The sequence below is a fragment of the Lacerta agilis genome, chromosome 13 (genome assembly GCF_009819535.1).
Source record: "Lacerta agilis isolate rLacAgi1 chromosome 13, rLacAgi1.pri, whole genome shotgun sequence".
NCBI lineage: Eukaryota > Metazoa > Chordata > Lepidosauria > Squamata > Lacertidae > Lacerta > Lacerta agilis.
This window is the reverse complement of record NC_046324.1, coordinates 35,935,348-35,957,718: the sequence shown is the minus strand read 5'-3', so window position 1 is coordinate 35,957,718 and position 22,371 is coordinate 35,935,348. Positions and strand designations below refer to the sequence as shown.

At 46.1% G+C, this 22,371-nt stretch overlaps 1 protein-coding gene across 2 annotated transcripts in view; it reads right to left on the bottom strand.

Annotated features, from left to right (window-relative positions):
* Nucleotides 1–4,354, bottom strand: part of NTN3 (netrin 3) — a 109,072-nt gene extending 104,718 nt beyond the window's left edge. Inside the window, exons 1-2 of one of the 2 annotated variants that reach the window (XM_033166876.1) lie at nucleotides 4,136–4,354; nucleotides 3,912–4,000 (exon numbers count right to left, since the gene is read on the bottom strand). The gene's annotated coding sequence lies outside the window, so the exon portion shown is untranslated. Of the gene's footprint in view, nucleotides 1–3,911 lie in introns of both variants that reach the window. The other variant, XM_033166875.1, reaches the window with a different exon arrangement.
* Nucleotides 4,355–22,371: the final 18,017 nt, after the last annotated feature.

The window sequence follows — 22,371 nt, the reverse complement described above, 5'->3', positions numbered from 1 at the left end:
CCTTGTGCTTGGAAAAAAGGATGTGCTACCATTGAGCTATGGCCCTATCCCTTCTCACAGTGGCCAACCAGACTGGAGAAGCTCCAGCTGAAGGGACCTTGTAAAGGGACTGCTATTTTGGGCAGGTGGAGTTGAGGCTTCCTAGGATGCCATCTGCTCTCATCTAGACAACCTGCCCCTAAGCCCACATGCGCTTGAGGATAGGTTTCCTGTTTGTGGGAGAAATGCACTCTGCACATGTTCAGTTACTACATGGGTAGCCCCAGAGCTGAACCCTGGCTTACATTAAACCTTGCTGACTGCATTTTGAGGCAGACAGGGACAATCTCCAGTCTCCAAAGCAGCACGAGCTCATTTAGCGATGTCTAGCGAAGGAATGGAGAACGTTTTGACTAGCAAAATGATGAGTCTGAATTCAGCGGAGTCAGGTCTAAAATTCTTCCCTGCCACAAGGACACATGCGGCGGAGCAATGTACTAGCTCCTTTGTGTTGTTGTGCACCAGCACACCTCCACTGCAAGCTGTAGCATTTTCTCATCCAAGCACAAGTTTCCAGGAACTCTGCAAGACTTCCTTCCTTTGCTCTGCCTGCAGAACATATGGGTTTCCTCTTCCCATAATAAAGGCAAAACACAACCCAGGTGGGTTTTGTTTTTGTTTTGTTTTTTGTTTTAGGGGCAGGGTTTGTGCCTTTGTCTTCTTCTCTTTGGCTGAGCCAAATCTGTTAACATCTGGCTATCTTTGTACTTTGATAAGCACAATAAGTTTTGATTTTCATCTGCTGAATGCTGGCGGATGGATGGGTGTGAATTCATAAAGAAAGATGGGGGTAACAGGGAGGAACATGTGCAGAGACGATCTTCATTAATGATCCATCCTTTGCAGTTCCGAAAAATGCACCAGGGCTTCTTTTTTAAAAAAGAGGCCTGTGAGGGGTGTGACCTGGGGAAAGAGGGTGTGGCCTGGGGGAGTAGGCCTACCAAGGGCCAGGCAGACGGACTGGAGGGCTGCACTTGGCTCCCATTCCTGACCTAGCCGCACCATGCTTCACCTCTTCCTCCATGGTTTAGATTTAGAAGTTAGAGCTCAGAAGTGGGCAACTCATATCCTGTGCATGTGAATGCAAATACATGCACAATCATGAACATTAAGATACCACATATCTTGGGTTGTGGCCAACTAACTTTTACTCAGAATAGACCCACTGAAAATAACAGCCATGGCTAAGTTAGGGCTATTAATTTCAGTGGATCTACTCTGAGTAAGTTAGTTAAATGCAAGCCCATTTCATTTCAAATGCTGGAGAACCTGATTTTCAAACATTGAGGAACAGTCTGTAGGATTTTCCCCCCTTCTTCTTCTAATATCTCTTTGACCTAAAAAAAACACCCCTTCTTGTCTTTTGAAACCACACAGGACAGGCTACTGAGTGAATAAGGACAGGAAGACTGCTAGTCTACCTTTCAGGGATGTTGTGAGGGCAAACACAACAATGCTTGTATAGCACTTGTTCCAATTAATAGCAGCATCTTGGGGATGGAGGGAGAAAATCATTGGAAAGAGCATTCACCTTGCTGAGGGGTTCATTACTCTAAAGAATGATACTCAACATGAAATGCAAAATAATAAATAAAGTGAATGCAGCTGCATTGGTCCAGAAGGGAAAAAAGACCAAAACCAACAATTGAGTAATAGGCTACCTTTAATCAGACCAACCAAAATGTCATGAAATAGCAAACACATGCTCTCCAGAATTCTCCATAAGGTTTTCACCCCAGACACAATCTCAGAATAACATATGAATCCGAGTGCACTACAATCACAGAGAGAGAAAATAGAGCCTCTACACAAAACGCTTCATTTATAGAATTCACCACCACAAAACATTGTGGCAGCAATTGACTTAGAGTGCTTTGGAAGGCAACAAATTCATGGTCCACCCAAAAAACAAAACTATTAGCCATGATGACTATATGGAACCTCCATTATCAGAGGTAGTCTCTCTGTGAATACCAGATGCTGGGATGGTGAGAAACAAGGGAGGGACAGCTTTTTGATGTCCTTCTTAGTAACTTCTCAGAGTCCTCTGAGTGGACACTGTGGCCAATCCGATGCTGAATGGGATGAATTCTTGGTCTAGCCCAGGAGGGCTCTCCTTGTGTTCCTTAATCAAAGAATGGCAGTAATTTATTTATTTTTAAGTCTTACATGCAGGCTTCATATGCCATAACAGCAGATACTCTATTTGGGATGGGGGCGGGGACGGTGCACATAGCTTCAGATGATGCCTTAACTCTTAAAAAGAAAAGAACAAATTCTGCCAACTTTCTGGTGCCAAAACACACATGCTAGCAGTTGCTTATTAAATCAGCACTTCACTTCATCTGGGAACAGTTTTAGAGAGGAGAAACCTCTAAAGCGTTAAGCAGCAGAGGGAAGTGGGTGAGTGGGTGGGTGGGGGGCAACAAATCCAGTAGCCACTGGCAAAAAAACACAACTCCCTCCCTCCCACACATACTTTGAGACGCACACCCCAAACATTGGGATCTGAATGCGGAGGGTGAGACGGACTTCCCTTAAAGGGCTGCTTGAACCACCTGCTTCAGGTTGAACTGGAGTTCACCCAGTCGATACAGAAGAAAGCTGGGAAGTAGACAGTCTCTGCAGAGCTCTGGATAACGAAATTACAGCTGAAGCACCAGAATGCCAGGAAGCCCCCCCCCCCCCCCCGCAAAGCTCCAAAGTGACTATTTTCTGGGAAATATATGGGATGGGTATTGTTCAGACCAAAAGGGTACCTCTTAGGCACAATGTTCCAACTGTCTCCAGGAGAAATTGATGGACAAAAAAATCCACAAGCCCTCTCACCCAAGCCTTTATCCCTGATGTGTGATGTCAGGGATGGGCTTTTCAAAAGACATCTGGCAACCCTGCGCAAATCCCACTTTGCAAACACAAAGTCAACATTGTCATGTGCATGCACAGCAGCATAGATTTTGAAGGTACCTCAGAGGTCATTTAGGCTGACCCCCTGCCTGTGCAGGAAAGTTGATGCTACAACAACCGTGATAGGCAGCTATCCAATCTCTGCTTTAAAAGAAAAACTTCTAAGGAAAGAGTCTGCCACCTTCTTATACACAATCTTGCAACACATCTGACCCAGGATTCTGTCTCTAATGTCCATGTAAAATTATGCCCTGCTCAGTCTCAAGGTCTAAACAACTCCTGTGCCCTCTTGCAGCTGTTGAAAGCCAGAACACGCATTCTCTTCCCACCTGCCTTCCTGGACCCATTATTCTGAACACACCCACCTCTTCTTGCCGCTTCTCTCCCTCATCTCCTGAAATTCATTCCAGAATGAACCAGCCAATCTTCCTACAACCATGTTTAAGGACCCCCTGGCTCTCCCTTATATAAAAACTGCCCATCAAACTGAGCAGCGGGACAGTTATTTTAGTTGACAAATTGCTTAAAGGTGCCAATTTGTTATATAATACTAACTTTCTCACACACGCCATAGGGACCAAGAGTTAGTGCAGGATTTATCAAATGGAAAGGGTTTTAAAAGTTCTGTCCCTCAATTGAAATTCCAAGAAGAATCTCTAGAAGGATTAAACAGGAAATAAAAGGGAAAGGTGGAGGGAGGAGAGAGAGAGAAAAAATAGATGGAAAGAAAAATAAAAAGTCGCATTAAATACTATTTACCTTGGACAGGGCTGAATTAGCAGAGGGTGTGTGTAAAAGTGGATTCTTAATCTATTCAGTAAGCAAAAATGGAAAGAGAGATTTTCTCCCCAATTTCCAGATACAAATAGGCCAGAAAGAAAGAAAGAAAGAACATATTTTATTGGCTTCTAAAAAATAATAAACATTTAGCACTGCAGAGCGGGTGGGGAGGGAGGACAACTTACTGCGACAAGAACAGGTAGAAAGTTCCACTCCAACGCCCAGCCGAGAGATGTCAACGGAGTGTAAATTCCAGACACCCAAATCGTCTTGGCTAAGAAAAGGAAAATAAAGAGTTTGGAACTCTGGAGAGAGAAATTCTGCTGGTGCAGCTGGTTGCAACAGCAGCACACGCACACACAAAAAGGTGGTGGAGGGGGTAGGATCAACAAAGCCAGCCCCCACCCACCCCAAAGTCAGCGTGGTTGCTGCTGCTTCAGCGGCTCAGGGCGACTCTGCGTTCTTCGCCCTCTGCCACCCGGCGGCTGCTGCTGCGTCTCCCTCTCGCTCGCTCGCTCTGAACTACCCAATGAAGGGCTGCTTCGCTGGGAGGGACCGAAAGAGCGGCGAGGGGGTGGGAAGAGAGCGGGGTGGGAGAAATGCAACAGTGGAGAAACTGAGCCTCAGCGTCGGGCTGCCTAAATGGGAGTTTAAAAAAAAAAAGGTTTCAATAAATCCAAGGGTTGGGGGGGGGGGGGGGGAGAGAGGGAGAGAAGGAAAAAGTCAACTCCCCGAGGAAATCAGAAGCAGATTTCAAGACATTTAATCACATACAGAGGTGTGTGTGTGCGTGCATGTGAGTGCGAGAGAGAAAGTTATGCCCTGCCTTCCTGGGTTTGCCTCTCTCTCTCTCTCTTTTCCTCCTTCCACCTCCTTTGCTCTGCCTTTTCGGTCCTCTCTGTAAAAGGGAGCTGCTTTTCTAGCCGAGGCTGGCTAGCCCACCGAAGCTCCCACCCCACCCCAGCTCCCGCTAAAGGGAAGGTGGAAGAGGAAGGAGAATTCGGGAGAAAAGTGCAGCGCTGAGCAGCCAGAGGGGACACGCAAGGCAGGAAAAGAGAGAGAAAGGGGGAGATTATAAACTATTCTTGCAAGGAGGTGAGGATGGGGAAAGGAATTTGGAAATTAAATGAGGGAGTCTCGGGGGAAAGTGAATTCAGGGGCTGGGAAGGGGGGTTGAGGGGCTTGTCAGGCACTGCTGCACTTCCAGATTTTTGGAAAGGCAGAGAAGAGGTGAAGACAGGGCTTGATTTTATTTCTCCTTTTTTTTGGCTTCACAGGCTGTTGGGTTCTTGGAAGTTCTAGGAAATTGAAAAAGGCGGGGCCGACCAGGGGAAGCCTTCCCCCTCTAGCTAACACCAGGGTCGATAGGTAAGGAGAGGAAATGCCAGTTCTGGGAAGGTGCGCGCCCGCGGTGGGGGGGGGGGGTTGTTCTGCAAGCAGAAAAGGAAGGAGGTTTGCGAGCGCTTTGAAGGAACGCTGCAGCGTCACACCTGAGCCGCTGACATCTCAGGTGGTGCAGCAGCACTATCAGCCTCCTCATCATTTGAGTTTCTTCCCGGAATTTCAAAGTTGTCTAGACAACAGCAGGGGCATGGAACCCACTACCCTTCAGACGTTTCTAGCCCATCGCCCCAGATTCCTGCATTGCAGGGGGTTGGAGTAGATGATCCTTGGGTTCCCTTCCAAATCTACAATTCTATGATTACCTAACCACTGGCCATACTGGCTGGAAGCCCAACGACATCTGGAAGGGCACAGTTCCCTAGCCCTGCTTTGCAGTAACCCTACTCATGCCTCCCCCACCTCCCAGCAACCTCTGTGCAATTTGGTCACCCCATACCCCCCACTTTACAGAAAGGCACACTGAGGCTGCGAAGGATGGAAGTTGCCCAAAGGGCCACCCAGGTTGTCCAGAGGTTTGAAGGCCAGGTCTCTCCCCCCCACCCATTTAAATCCCAGTCTTTGTTTGATAAAACCCGCCCTAGATTTATTGCTCAGCCTGGGATTCTCAACCCTGCTGTTAAACGGTGCATCCCGCCGGCCTTGCAGCCGGCAATGTCCACATGTGGCAGACAAATTACTCCAGGATGCTCATTGTAACTCCACCATCCTGAGGAATGCGGTGAGGTTCCAACGTCAGACCCAAGCGATGGTCAACTGCTGTATGCGCAAACATGCAGGAGTTACTCACAGAACAGACGGCAGATGTGACCAACTTATAACTGCATTGGTGGGAGAGCCAAAGACAAGGGAAGGCAGACACATTTTTTTTTAAATGGAAGAAGCAAAAAACAACAACAACAAAAAACCTGGTGCACACGCCCCATATTACAATTAGGTAGCAAATTATCACCTCTTCTTATGTGAGAGGTGTCTTACAGGGCGGCTTCCTGGATTTCTGGTTATCAAACACCATAATGCAGCCCTAGCAGGTATTTTAAAGTAAGCTGCCTTGTGTTACTCCGTTAGATAAGGGACTAATAAAGTGTAACAATAATATTTTAAGCAACAGAGTTCAGTGCAGGTCACAAACAATTTACGCATGTCCAATTGACATGCTGCAGCGCACATCACACCAAGCCCAGAAGTAACTTTGAGAATGGCAAAAATGCACCTAAAAGAACCCAGAAAGGGAGTAGGGGAGGTGCAAAAAAGAAAAACAACAACCCAGGGTACCCGCAAGCCGGCCATTGAGACCTGTGGAGGGTTTGGGTTTGAGGAAGGAGGTTTAGAGGTAGTGATTGTGGTGGAATCGGGTGTCTGATAAGCGCTGCTGGTTTTTTCAAAGTTTTTCTCAAGGGTTTCCAGAGGTTTAGAGGGTGTTTGTAGACTTTTCCAATGCTGTTTCAAATACACGCAATTTCACTTACATGCGCGGTGCCTTGGAACTTAACCCCACGTAAATGGGGAGTTGCCTGTAGTGCATCAACATGCAGAAAAAGAAAAGGCTCTGCCTCCCTTCACATGTGTGCACAATGCCTCTCTGTCACCACAGCCTAGCCACACAGAGCCCTCTGGAACATAGGGTTAGTGGATAGGCCGTCCAAGGTCAGAGGGGGCAGAACTTCTGGGTCGGTTTAAGTTGCAATTCCAGAAATCTGTGTGGTGCGCAACCGGGGAGGCATGGAAGTCTCCCCACAGGCTGTGTACATGGGAAGCTGCCTTGTGAAGAACCAGACTCATGGCGCGTCTTTCTCAGTATTGTCTACACTGATTGGCAGCAGCTCTACAAGGGTGCGGGAAGTGATCTTTCTCAGCACAACTTGGAGAAGACGATGGGGACATTTTGCACACATAGTGGGCACTCAAACAAAGAGCCATTTCAGGGGTGTGGAACTTGAGGCTTGGGTGCAAGATGTAGCCCTCCAGGACTTACTACCTGGCCCTTGGGACCTTCCCCACACAGCACCACTCGCTGGCCCCGCTCCATTCCCTCCCTGAGTGCCTCTGCCCAGCTGGAGCATGTCCTCTTATTTTGTTTAGAAACCTCTATGTTGAGCCTGGCTTATTGCACCAAGGCAAGAGTCACACCTGTGGCTCCACCCAATTTTGGCCTGCAGCCACACCCACCACCAGGATGTGGCCCCCAGAAGGTTGCCCATGAGGGAATGCAGCCTCAGGCTGAAATATTTCCCCACCTCCTCATAGAGCCACCTACAGACACATGGCATTCTGTTCTAGAAAAGCACTATTTCACATTCTACCTCAGCTTTTCTCTTTGGGAGCATTGCTCCCTTTAAAACAGTCATCCTGGCAAAACTTAACCTTTTGCCATGATGTGCTACCCTTCCGTTTGCTATGATCTAAACCACATGGAAAGCCACGCCACCTATAGTCTCCTAGCAAGCAATATATGCTCACGATCAAGATAAAACTATGAGACGATTTGTCGACAACAATGAAATGATCATGTCATAGGACTTGAAAAGTCACACTATAGTGGATTCGGTGCCATGTGATGAGCACAGATCCCTGCGGATGCATGGAGGAGAATTCAACATGTCATCCCCCCAGCTGCCCATCGAATAGCAGCTTCCTATTTAAATTGTGCTGAGGATTCCGCATGTGGTCAGCTTTCGAGCACAGACCTGGATCTCACAGATATTTTAGCCTACTTTCGTTTTGCTGCACACTCAGGATCTGGAATCAATAGCCAGATGCTTCCTCCTTCACATCACACAGAACTACAGGATGTTGCAAATGCTGCTACTACAGTCAAGAGTTCTAAAAGAGTCACGCAAATCTGATGAGTGACAAGTAAGTTAGCAAGGAATGGTGCCGCCACATTCAGGTGCAGTATATCTTCTCTGATGACCAGATACTGAAGGTAATAAAATAAATAAATAAATAAAGGAATAATGATCTCCACGATGCATCAGGATCTGGCATCATCAGGAAGCTGGTAGGGCCCTATTGGCACTAAAACCTTCCTTCTAGCACCCTTGCCAGGTGGCAAGCAACTACAAACTGCCAGTTTAAATTTCTTGGGCATTGTTGGAATTTGAAATGGTGGTCCCTACTGGAGCATTCCAGGGCATTTATAGGAGAATCAAAATGGTAGCTCATTGTTGTGTTACCAAAGTGGAAGGCACAGATACGCAAAGGAGTCCATGGAAGGCACTCTGCCAAGACTGGAACCAGCCCTGACTGTCCTAGATGGAACTGCCTGTACTAGATGGAACTTTGTCTGGCTCAATCTAGTAATTCTTAAGACACCAGCTAGCGAGGGGGGGGGTGGCATTTGAAACCATCTATTAAGAACCCCACCTAGCAACTGCACCAGTTCTGAAAAAGCTGTGGTCTTCCAGAAATCTGTTGGACTCCAACTCCCATCAGCCTCAGCATGGTCAGTGATCTGAGATGATGGGAGTCAGTGTCCCGCAATGTCTGGAGGGCCACAGGTTCCCTATCTCCGTGTTAAAGTAATTTACATTGTTGAGGTTTGCTCCAAGGTAAGTAGATGCAGGACTGCAGTCTATAAGCTGCCACTCTATATACACTTACTTGGGAGTTACTTCTGAGTAAGCATGGAATACATAAACCATGTGTATGAAGGATAGATGATGGCTTCATCAGACAAGCCAGTATGAGAAATGTAAGAGTCTCTTCCCAAATTGCTGGCAACATCTGTGTTGCAAGAACTTACCGGTATAACCATGGGGTGGAGGGGCAGCTGTCATTTCCACGTCTTACTTCGTCTCTGACAAATATAAGTATTTTTGCAATATATTTTTCCCAAATATACTTGCAACTACCAGGACTACAAATTTGCATTTAAATGAAGAAGCTGGTCTTCTCAGGATTGTAGCTAGAAACCAGGGACTCTATTGTGCCTTCTAATGATTTATGAAATAATGAAAGAAAGAAAGAAAGAAAGAAAGAAAGAAAGAGAAGAAAGAGAGGAGATAACAGTCCAGGAAAAAGGAAAAAAGAGAATAGGAACTCTTAATCTACAACTGAAATTATTATAATTTTATTAGTAGTTCATTAACAAAACAATCCAAATAAGGATGGGGGGGAGAGAAATTCCATTCAGTTTGTATTTAAAGACAAATCTACCCAATTCGCAGTTTACAAAATAACATGGGAACCAAAATACCTTTGAAATTCTCACTTTTCAGAATATTGCACTACACCTTTGCAGTGATGTAATATGTATTTAAAAGGTGGCAGAAAAATTCAAAGATTAGTGAAAATGACATTAGGGGGAGTTGCTTTGGAAAAATGTGTGCATTAGGCAATACTGCAAAACTACTACATAAAATACATGATGTGTATTTTAGGAGAATTTTGCACTAAATTGCTTATTTATTTTCAGGACGGCTTCTTTTTTGAACAAAACAAAACACTAATGGATGTGGATATGCAGAGAACAAACCCAAAGACTGAAAAATGAGAAACGGCAAGAAACCGAAATTGACATGAGTCACCTACCCCTATGCTTCACACAGTGCATAACTGAATGATGGGATTCACTACCACAAAGTGTAGTGATGGCTGCCAACTTGGATGGCTTTAAGAAGAGGGTTATACACATTCATGGTTACCAGTAGCTACTAGTCATTATAGCTATATTGCCTCCTTCATCCTAAGCAGCTTGCCTTTGAATACCACTAGCTAGGGAACAGCAGCAAGAGAGAGCTATTGCTCTCATATCATATTGTGGGAGCCGGTGTGGTGTAGTGGCTAGAGTGTTGGACTAGAACCTGGAAGACCAGGGTTCAGATCTCCACTCAGCCATGCAACTCATTGGGTGACCTTGCTTGGACCAGTCACCACCCCTCAGCCTGACCTAACTTACAGGGCTGCTAGGGGATTCAATGACGGGGGCACCATGTATGCCACTTTGAGCTCGTTGGAGAAAAAGGTGGGCTTATAAATGCAATGCAATGCAACACAACGCAACGCAACGCAACGCAATGCAATGAAACGAAATAAAATAAAATAAGATAAATAAAGTAAGTAAGTAAGTAAGACCTTCTTTGGAGGTCTTTAAGCGGAGGCTTGACAGCCATCTGTCAGGAATGCTTTGATTGTGTTTCCTGCTTGGCAGGGGGTTGGACTGGATGGCCCTTGTGGTCTCTTCCAACTCTATGATTCTATGATTCTAAGTAAGCAAGTTCCTGTCTGTGAGCCCAGCAGAGGCTTCTGGCTGGCCACTGTGAGAACAGAAAGCTGGCCTAGATGTGCCTTTTGATTTAATCTAGCTACTCCTGATCTAGAAGCACTGCCTGAAAACATTTTAACGAGATCTGTCCTTCAGAGCAAAAAAAGGACACCCCAAAAATTGAGGACTTCTAACATTGTTATCTTCAGAAATAATATTCATAATGCAAGTGGTCCGCTCCAGTGGATCTCAATCCATGTTTTCCCCCTTCTCTCCCTCTCCCTCTCCCTTCTTCTCTTCCTCCCTGTTCTCATCCCCCCCGCCCCCCGCTCCCCGCCCCTTGTGGTGGTCACCTGCAAAACAAGCCATGGATTTTCGTGCAGGTGGAAGTAATTTAATCAGCTGTTTATACAAGTGATAGGGGGGTACAATGTAAACTGCACTTTCTGAACATTCACTGAGGCTGAAATGTTCAGCTCCAGATTCAACACACACACACTCTTTCCAAATCCTGTGTGAGATTCCCCTACAAAACCCCTGCAATCAATATCACATGAAACAGTAGCTGGAAAGCACGAGAGGTAATTTATATAAGGCACTAGGGGACTGCTGGTACCACCAGCTCCATGGATTAAGGGCACACACATAATCTGCTCCAGTTCTACCGAGGCCTCTGAGGTCAGGATAGAATCCTCCCCACCAAGTGCTACTGTGTTCAGAGACAGGGTTGTCTAAATTTCCTCCAAAATCAGCCATTGAAAGAAGAAACGAACCTGGCTGAGGTTAACTTTCTGTCAGCTCATGGAATCAGGAAGTTGGGAACAGGCTGGACATCCAATTGGGAAGTGCCTATGGAGGAAACAGGAGGAAAGCATCAGTGGGGGAGGAAAAGAGGCTAGGATATTATATTGTTTGGGGCTGTGGCTCAGTGGCAGAGCACCTAACTTGCAAGCATAAGGTCTTGGGTTCAATCCCTAGCATCTCCAGGTAAGGCTGGGAGAAAGCCCTGCCTGAAACCCTGGAGAGCTGCTGCCAGTCAGTGTACACAATACTGAGCTAGGTAGACCAATGGTCTGCCTCGGTACAAGGCAGCTTCCTGTTTTTCCTATTCGATTGCTGCCCTACTCTTCCTCCCAAATAATCCCAGGGCAGCCCCCTGCCCCCCCCCCCGGCTACACCAATGCACACACACACAAAGATAGAATCTTAAAGAAAGATATTGAGATTCCCCACATCTTCTCAGTTACCTGTACACTTATTTCAAGGGTCTGGAATTAATGGTTCAGCATTCATATATCTCCTTCATAGAATCATAGAATTGTAGAGCTGGAAGGGAACCCCAAGAGTCATCTAGTCCAGCTCCCTGCAAAGCATGAATCTTTTGCCCAACATGAGGCTCGAACCCATGACCCTGAGATTAAGAGTTTCATGCTGTACCGGCTAAGCTATCCACAGGTTCTTTCCAGAGGAACTTAGCAGCAAAAGCTCATTGAATTGAGTCGCAAGGGACATTGGTGCAAGATCTGTTTGGTGCAAGATCTGGCAACTACAGCATCCTTAGCAGCCGTCCAGCCTCAGATTAAGAGCCCACCGCTTCCAGAGGCAGCCTGTTCCACTGCTGAACAGCTGATACTGTTGGAAAGTTTAACCAAAACTTGCCTCCCTGCAATTTTCAAACCCTCTGAAGCAAAAACAAGTAGAGAAGGTTGGTCCATTTGGGCAAATGGGAGTACTGCCCCCACCAACCTCAGTCTGCCCTTAGTCAGCCACATCTGCCTGCTTTCTTAAATACATCCAGTCCAGGGGGTGGTACAAGCCATCAGCTTCTTCCTCCTTAGTCTCAGTGTTGCCCTTGTAGAATTCAGCAGGGAGGAGAATGGATGGGAGGGCACTAGAATTAGTTGGCTCTGCCTGTCATTGGCTCTGGCGCCACCTACAGTTGGCCTCCCAGCCTTCTGCTGCACCAGTGCCAAGGAGCACCAGCCACAACTGGAACAAGCCTGTGCCACCTTGGAGGCTGACTACAAGAGGTATGCAAATCAGCAACTCACAGGCTATGTGTCACTCATACACTTCCAAAAGTACCAACCATATGCTGATATGCTGCTTTCAACCTGCAGACCACTGGCATGAGCGTGCACACAAACATCCTTTTTACAGAGATGTCCCACTGCTGGATTCAAAAGGAAGAAGGAAGGAACCAATTTTCAACTGATTTGACATTTATAAGAATAACGCTTCATATGTATGTATGTATGTATGTATGTATGTATGTATGTATTAAGGCTCCAGCTGGTAAGGGGGGACTGCAATGGTAAAAGCAAAGGACAGAAGCACCTTTGGTGGCAGAGCGTAGGAAGGGCAGGTACCCAAGACTAAACTGAATCCTCTCACTCAACTCTAAAGGCAGACAAAGGGGGAACCCTGCAGCGGATTTTGTGATACAGAAGCACAGAAGTGTATGATACGGTATAGCAGTGACATGAATAGGGCCGAACCTACCATTAGGCAAAGTGAGGCAACCACCTCAGGCAACATCTTTTGACCTGATTTCTTTTGCTGTTTCGGGAGTAGTGGATGAAGCGGATCCATTCAACAGGTGTCCAAGCAACTGCCAGGCCAGTTGGCTTCTATACAGTATATGGAATGGAGCGGGCAGGAGGTGGGGGAGTCGGCATCCTTCTCCTTTGTCTCAGGCGGCAACATTTCTTGGGCTGGACTTGAGACACAACTGTGGCTGTTCAGTTTCCCCTCACTCCAAGTACCTCAGGAAATATCAACCACACCAACACTAAATATAACCTGCAAGAAAGAGAGTGTGGCAGTTTCCAGACTGTCACTATCTTGCAGTTAAGAATCTGTGATATACTACCAGCAAATTTGGGTTGGCTTAGGTGTTCTTGTGCTACAAACTTACTTAAAAAAACAAAAACAAAAAACCTGATTTTTTTGCAATAATAAAAGTGATGGGAAAATGCACTGGAATTTGTGGCAACCTCTGTGCAAACAAATAAGAATGAACGTTCAGCAAACAGTGGCTCTTTACAACCTCCCTGCAATTTTTGCACAAACAAGCCATGATGAATGCTTAACAAACAGATTGCCTGAAAGAGCCAAGAGAGAGGAATAATGTAGTTGAGTACACTCAGATTACTTGCTATGTGCAAGTTTCATTTCAAGAGGCTAGTATGTTGCAGTGCACATGTGTAAATGTGCAACAGTGTGTGCAAAGGCAGGGCTGAATGTTGTGGTGTATCTCCTCCTAATGATAGTCTGCCACAACCCAATACAGGAGACTAAGCAATATGGATTTGCAACCTAGTGCTATCTGCTTTGGGATGCAGGTGGTGCTGTGGCCTAGGGCTTGCCGATCGGAAGGTCAGCAGTTCAAATCCCCGCGACGGGGTGAGCTCCCGTTGTTCGGTCCCAGCTCCTGCCCACCTAGCACGTCAAGTGCAAGTAGATAAATAGGGACCGCTCCAGTGGGAAGGTAAACGGTGTTTCCATGCTCTGCTCTGGTTCTCCAGAAGTGGCTTAGTCATGATGGCCACATGACCCGGAAGCTGTCTGAGGACAAACGCTGGCTCCCTCAGCCAGTAAAGTGAGATGAGCGCACAACCCCAGAGTCATCCGTGACTGGACCTAACAGTCAGGGATACCTTTACCTTTACCTTTAGACAAATAGGTACCACTCTGGTGGGAAGGTAAACGGTGTTTCCGTGCGCTGGTCTGGTTTCGGTGTTCTGTTGCACCAGAAGCGGCATAGTCATGCTGGCCACATGACCTGGAAAAACTGTCTGCGGACAAACGCCGGCTCCCTCGGCCTGTAAAGTGAGATGAGCGCCGCAACCCCAGAGTTTTCTGCGACTGGATTTAACCTTTTTACTGGTCTTTTACCTTTTTACTATGTGCTTTGGGAGCAGTCAGATGATGAGTTTTCCTTATACTCAGTGTTCAACTGATTTGCACTGATAGAAGCTGCAATAATAAGAAAAATAAATCCCCTTTACCTTTCTCAGTCACAACCAACAACCTTGAATGCACTAGAAAGGATTTCTGTGAGCTTAGCCCACCCCCTGCTGGTTGCAAAAAGATCCTCTGGCAGTTTTTCAGAGCACACATTATATGTATTAAATGGATATTTTATATGAGCCTGCAATATGCGCACATGGCAAATGTGTGTTTCCACCTGTGTGTGTGCATTTGAGTGTGCACATCTCAGGAAAGTGAGACTGACTACCACCAGCAAAAGCAATCTGAAGTGTGCATGCACACAAAAGCTCATACCAAGATCAAATTTAGTTAGTCTCTAAGGTGCTACTGGACAATTTTGTTAAATTATTTTTTATATATTTCTACTGCGTCAGACCAATACGGCTACCTGCCTGAATCTTTCCCAGGCAGTGCTCCACAAAACATGCCAACATTCTTCCATAGCCTCCTTCCTACCATCTACAGGCGAGCCATTGTGCATCATTAAAACACTATTTTAAAAAATCTGTGTGTGTGGCATTTTACACACACACACACACACACACACACGGTTCTAAAGCACACGGAATTAATATTTATTCAAGCAAAGGTGTTCGGCATTTTTTTTTTTTGCAGTCTTAAACAGGCATAAAAGTGCATGCCTGCATCTTTTACTCTGTACCAAGGGTCCAGTTACAGGCAGGTAGCCATATTGGTCTGCCATAGTCAAAACAAAATAAAAAATAAAAAAATTCCTTCCAGTAGCACCTTAGAGACCAACTAAGTTTGTTCTCGGTATGAGCTTTCGTGTGCATGCACACTTCTTCAGATACACTGAAACAGAAGTCACCAGACCCTTATATATAGTGAGAGAGTGGGGAAGGGTATTACTCAGAAGGGTGGTGGGAATAGGTGATTGGCTGATAGGTGTGGAAAACCTGTCGAAGACTGTTAACGACTGCAATTGGTCTTACAGGAAAAAAGTAAGAGGTGAAATGGCTAAAGATAGCTTTGTCATGTATAATGAGATAAGAACCCAATGTCTTTGTTCAGACCAGGTCTCTCCATGGTTTTAAGTTAGGTAATGAGTTGCAATTCAGCCACTTCTCTTTCCAGTCTATTTCTGAAATTCCTTTGTAGTAAGACAGCTACTTTGAGATCTTGTATAGAATGTCCTGGGAGACTGAAGTGTTATCCTACTGGTTTCTCTGTCCTGTGATTCCTGATATCAGATTTATGTCCATTTATCCTTTGGCGTAGGGTTTGACCTGTTTGTCTGATCAAGATTGCTCTTTTGCCCTGCACATTGCTAATGCATGGGAAGGAACTAAAAGCCATGGCAAGGAGTTTGTGCAAATGATTCTACACAAAATTTGAAGGATTTATTACATTCTGGTTCCACTCCAAAACAACCAAATTTCAACTGCCTTTGTGATGGAAATACCGCCAGGGACCACTTATTTAAAAGGTGGTTTGACAAATTATGGGAATTGCTTATAATGGACAAAATATCCATGCAGATTAGAGCTGCTTCGCATCCTCATTTCATTTCACGGATGATTTATTGTGAAATGGATCCTGCTTCTAGGTCCCCACCTGGAATACTCTCCCTCGGGAAATATGCCTGGCACCATTGCTGTTAGCTTCTAGGCACTAAGCAAAGACATTTTAGTTTACCGAGGCTTTTTGTGGTGAAGTTAACCTTTACAGTGGTTCTTGTCTTTTAGTGGAGAGGGTTCAGTGATGCCATCGGGGTGTGTGTGTGTGTGTGTGTGTGTGTGTGTGAGGGGGCACAGGAAGGGCAGTATATATTAATGACAGAGTACAGCAATGAGGAAGTGACGCAGGTGGTGCTGTGGGTTAAATCACAGAGCCTAGGGCTTGCTGATCAGAAGGTCGGCAGTTCGAATCCCCGCAACAGGTTGAGCTCCCATTGCTCGGTCCCAGCTCCTGCCCACTTAGCAGTTGGAAAGCACGTCAAAGTGCAAGTAGATAAATAGGTACCACTCCGGCGGGAAGGTAAACGGCGTTTCTGTGCGCTGCTCTGGTTCGCCAGAAGTGGCTTTGTCATGCTGGCGACATGACCTGGAAGCTGTACGCCGGCTCCCTCGGCCAGTAACATGAGATGAGCACCGCAATCCCAGAGTTGGACATGACTGGACCTAATGGTCAGGGGTCCCTTTACCCTTTACCTTTACAGCAATGAGGGGAACAAATGTGGGGGGCATTTGCACAAACGCACTGCCCATGGGTAGGTTAGCATTTGTCCTTCTTGCTGTATTGATGGATGAGCATTTTAGGAATTTCGTATTGTAGATCACTTTAAATTTGGCTTTTAATTGGTTTTGTCAGTCCATATGTTATTTTGTTGCCAAGTTGCTTTGAAACATTCCTTCCCCCCCTCTTTTTTTTTTTTTTACAAAGCAACTAACAAGGAAGGGTTTGTTGGTGGTGTACACAGAAGCTAGTTTACTGTACGATGTTAAAATTTAGATTTGTTGCTCTGCTCCCTTTTGCTTCCCCCCTCTCTGCACTGGCCTGTGGCCTCTGAAAGGCTGCCCAGATACAACTGCATCCTTTGGGCTGAAAAATGTTTCCCAACTTATCATGCAGAGCTCCCCAAAGATCACTCAGCCACAACGAGAATGCTATAGCAAAAAAGACTATGCACACACATTTTATTCTAGAACCAATTGAGAGTACTTGTCTTTTTTCCTAGGTAGTCCACACACAATCTAGATCTACTGCAAAAAATAAGTTTGTTTGGGTTTTCAGATTTACAAACAAATAAGACAATATCCATAAATCCCTTTGACTTCCCCCCTCCCCTTTTGTGGGCCTTCTGTTAATGTTTTCTCCTGCATCTTCTCTGTTAATCCAATTCTATTAAGTCTTCCATAAAACGATAATCCAACTTTTAACTACAAGCGTCATTCCAATCCTGCTAATAGTTTTAATTGTTGCATTTTTTTTTTTGCCCCTAAGAAGCACTTCATTTCATTTCATTTCTAACGTTTCTCTGCCACTTCTCACTCACACAAGTCACAAAGCTTCCAAAAACAAATAACAATAATATAAAATAACATCACAATTACAACATAAACCATATAAAATAATTAACAAATCACCAGTAAATCAATTACAAATCATAAGCAAAACAACCACCTTCTGTAAAGCACTATTAACAAAGCAACTAAAAAAAATAGGCTAAACAGCACAACAGGCGCGGAGGAAGCCTCCTTGCTACCCGGGGTGGCGAACGGAGGCACCCCCTGGGGTGGGGCATCGTGATGTCATGATGTCATGATGCAACGTCAGGATGGAGTGAGCATGCGCCAAATCCGGCGCATGCTCACTCCGCTGCCAGGCTGCCGCCGCTGCTCCTATGGTGACCTTGCGAGCCGCTGAGCGATTGGCAGCCCGTGCTGCTGAGAGCAAGCAGCACAGCCTTATGCCCGCCGCTCACACTCAGCAGCCCCATGAGCTGCCGATTGCTCAGCGGCTCGCAAGGTCGCTGTGGGAGCAGCAGCGGCAGCCCATGAGCCGCCCATAGTGGTGCTGGTGGGCGGGCCCCAGACGGGCCAGGGGGCAGGGTGGCCTTGCTCCGGCGCTTGCTCAGGGCCTGCCGGCGGGGCAGAGCAAGGCAGGGCTGGCCCAAGTGTCACCCCCCTCCCCTGGAACCTGGGGCGCCCCGCCGCCTACGCCCCGCCCTCGCTACGCCACTGCAGCACAACCTCAAAGAAAAGTCGTATTATGAAATCCACAAAGCATTACAGCACTCATAATCCAGAAAACAACATTAACAACACTAACAAACTAACTTCTTGAGAAACTGGTTCCATTCAAAAAATAAGAGCTCATTGCGGACTGATCCTGCATCACCTGGCAGTGTGTCCATTGAAAATAGACGAAAAGAGACACAAGCAGTTCCCAGCGATTGGGGGCATAGGGTGGGGGAGCTAGCCACACCTGCCTAAGGATGTGGGTGGGCATATACCAATATTGGAATCACCACTTCCTTCTTGATTCATCTGTGGCATGTTCAGCGGGGAGCGAAAGGTATGGATAATCTAATCAAGGGGAGCATTTTCAAATGCAGTATTAACTAACCTCATCCCCCACTTGTGGGACGGCAGGATCTAGAAACAATTACAGTGGAAGCAGAATGTTGAGTATAAGCATGGATGGTTCCAGGCTCGAACCCTACATTTTTGATCCAGAAATGAGCTAGTGTGGGCACAGCCCAAAGTTTCCTATATCACTTCTCAGTAAGTGTTGTACGAGCCTCCGTGAGCAATTCTTGCTTTTTTTCAGATGCAACAGGTAGCATTGTTTGGAATTGTCCTTGGCTGCTATAGTTCGGCCAGGGAAAAGGCTGGTCTATAAATCAGAAGCTGGAATCCTATTTACACTGATTACTATTGTAAACGCCAATGAATTTGCACATGAGTAAACATGAAAAGAGTTGAGCTGCAAAGAAATGGTGGACCAAGCACTAGCAACGGTTCAGACTTGCCTCTGCACAGCAGTGAGACTGATCTGAGCAGGGGTGGTTAGCCTGTGACCCTCGGGAGCACAGCCCTCATCATTCCTGGCCATTGGCCACTAGGGTTGGTGAGGGAACATCTGGAGGGCCAAAGGGTTCCCCATCCCCGTAGTAAAGAAAGCGTTGCTTGGGTAGCAATAAGCATTTTGGCCACTAGATGTCTCTGCCGCTCTGCAGGCAGCAGGATTTGGGCTGAAATTTATCAGCCACTCTTTGAAGGCAAAAGAGATTTCTCATACAAATAGGCTTTTAAACAGATCCCACCTCCCCCTTATATCAGGCTGGATGCTAAACAAACCAACAAACCAACCCAAATAGGAGTGTAGAGAGAGAGATGAGGAGGATGATTTTTTGTCTACTTTAGTACACGTTCAATTCCTCTCCCAAATTCTAAGCAACATTCAAATATGGTAGAAATAGGAGAAGAGGTGCCCCAAAGGTGCTTTTTGGCACAAGAACTCGCTTCTTGTAACAAGGGCATTTGTAAGCCACTGCCTAACTCTTGCTGCAAAAGAAGATCTTGCCAAAAGTTACGAAAGCTTTAAGGACCCCATACCTGTTTTGCTACAGGAGACCAAGGGTGAAACAACACACCAGGTTGTGGAACCAAATCTAGAATGCCACCCAGTTTCAACACCAACGCCCATTGTCCCTGACCATTGGCTATGCTGGCAGCTGATAAGAGCAGCCTTAAGAGATACAACTGCCCAGATTTTCCACACCTATCAGCTGATCACCCATTCCCACCACCCTTCTGAGCAATACCCCTCCCCACTCCCTCACTATATTTAAGGATCTGGTGACTTCTGTTTCAGTGTATCTGAAGAAGTGTGCATGCACACGAAAGCTCATACCAGGAACAAACTCAGTTGGTCTCTAAGGTGCTACTAGAAAGAATTTTCGATTTTGTTTAGCCTTAAGAGAGAAAGAGATGTGTCATTTCCAGCACACTGGGAAGCTCAAAAGGGAAGCCTTATTAACTCTGGCCTCCTAATCACACCCCAAAAACAGTTGCTGGGAGTATCAGGAATTGCTTACAAGCAGACCCCTTTCTCACAAGTAGACCAACAACTCTTGGTTCCTCAACCCGTACTGAGCTGTCACTCTTCGGCTTGAATCTGAAGCTCCGTCCTCTGGTGACTCCAAGGCCAGTGTCAGGCCAGGACAAGGCAGGGCAGTTTGTTTCAGGCAGCTGAAGATGTCTTTCTTCAAGACACTGGCACAGGAGGCCAGGAACAGGTGAGAGAAATGGAGACTTGAGTTTCATTAATTCACACACTGGCACGGAGCATTTATTAGCTCCCACTGTGTGCTGCGCTAGACTCCTGCTGCAGGTACAAGCTGTTATGTCCTATGAATGCATTTTGCCCTTCTGCCAGCAACTGAGACAAGCTGATGAATTCCAAACACCTAAAACATGGAGAAGGGCTCAGAGGCTTAGACGTAGAGGCAGGAGTTCAGAGGCAGGAGCGGCTTCCTCTACGTTACAGCAAATCCACCTCCCCTTGCTGTTGTGCCTTGAGTTTCTTTTAGCATAAATGGGGCATTTAAAGATGCCGCTCAGCCTTGTTTATTTTAACATTGGTTTTATTTATTTTATGTGCCTTCCAAGGCAAAGCCCTCCCAAGGCAGCTCAGAATGCAGAAATAAAATGCATGAAATCCATAACAATAATCATCCCCCAAATGCTTCGTGCCCAGAATCTTAGTGATACTGGAACATAGGAAGAAGCCTTATCCTAAGTCAGTAGTCCATCTAGCTCAATATTGTCTACATCAGGCATCCTCAAACTCGGCCCTCCAGCTGTTTTGGGACTACAATTCCCATCATCCCTGACCACTGGTCCTGTTAGCTAGGGATGATGGGAGTTGTAGTCCCAAAACAGCTGGAGGGCTGAATTTGGGGGAGCCTGGTCTACATTGACATGCAGTGCCTCTCTCAGGTTTCAGGCTGGGGACATTTCCACCCCATCCAAGGATTGAACCAGGGACCTTCTGAATACAAAGCAGATGCTGTGCTGCTGAGCTATGGCACTTCAATTGTGCACAACAATCCTGTAAGGTAGACCCACTTTTGAAATCCCAATATTACAGGTGGTGGTGGGGCAGAAGTCAAGAGAAACCAGGCTTGTCTAAGGCTACCTATTGGGGCAACATTTGAGCCAGGGGCTATCAGCTCACCCTATTAGCTACTATTTTGGGGTCAAATTCAATCACATGCCAGCAAACTCTGGCAGCTACATATATTTATTTGGAGGACAGTACATGTTGAAAATCCTCTATTGCTCCCTCTAACAGTCAACGCAGGTAGTTAGTGTTAACAAAAATGGAACCCAAGTTGAGAAATGCTTGGGGGAGCCTATGGAGGCACCTTCGCCAATAACAAAGCAGCCAATTGAGGATTGAGCAAGCTTAATAGTCACAGAGGTCAAATCTACACCATACATTCCAAATGCACGGCTTCTCCCAAACAATCCCAGGAACTGCAGCTTAGCACACACAGTTACATTTCCCAGCACCCTTAACAAAGTACAGTTTCCAGCACTCTCCACATGCATGATATCTTGATTGAGGGGGCACCTTTTGCAACATCTCTTGGGCCGGCCTCGCTTCTGTTGTTCACCCAAGTGCTTCAAGCCGTTTCGCTGCAGCATCGGTTTGCTTTCATCTTCATATTTTCTCTTTCAGCGGCATAAAGAAAGAAGGATCGGGAGAAGCGTATGACCTCGTTCCATGATGTCCCCAAACAGATATGTACTGTTGGACTCTCTCTCCTCAATGACTGCTTGCCAAACACTATCCTGTCTCAGATTTCACATCTGCAAAGAGGTCATGGAGAAAGAGAGAGAGAGAGAGACAGACAGAGAGGGGGAGAGAGCATCTTCAGATCATCTTGGCTCCTGATCTGTCCAACACAGACATATATATGCATCAGGGTGCCCCAGGGATATGGTGCTTGGAGAACATAACAGGAGCTTAATGCCAACTGCTTATACACCACCAAGGAGTTCATGGGGACTTATTTTCAGAATGGTTGTGTCCTTTCACTAAGAGGAAATGTGGCCAACACCACCCCACTCCCTTTTGTGCCTACACCGCAGACCCAGTGGATGCGAACAATTTGTGGCATTTATTTACATTTCATCCCACAGGCCACCAAGTCAGTGAGTGGCAGATTAATGCCACAAAGGCGTAAGCAGCAAGCAAAATAACTTCAACAAAGTACAATAAATCAATAATCAATTGAAGAAAAAGATAGCAGAATTGCAACTTAAGGGGGCAGGAATAAAACCAAGCTTTTTCTCACCCACCCCCACAAAAAATAGGGGGGGGGGGAGAGAGGAAGAAACAGTGTTCCTGCTAATGATAAGCTCCATTCCTGAGAGACTGCACGGCAATTTCACCCCTCCTTGGAGAAATTTGGTAAAACGATTTCCTCACACAATTTCTTTGCCCACAAATAGGATGGAATATAGGAACATAGAAAGCTACCTCATACCAAATCGGAGTGTTGGTCCATC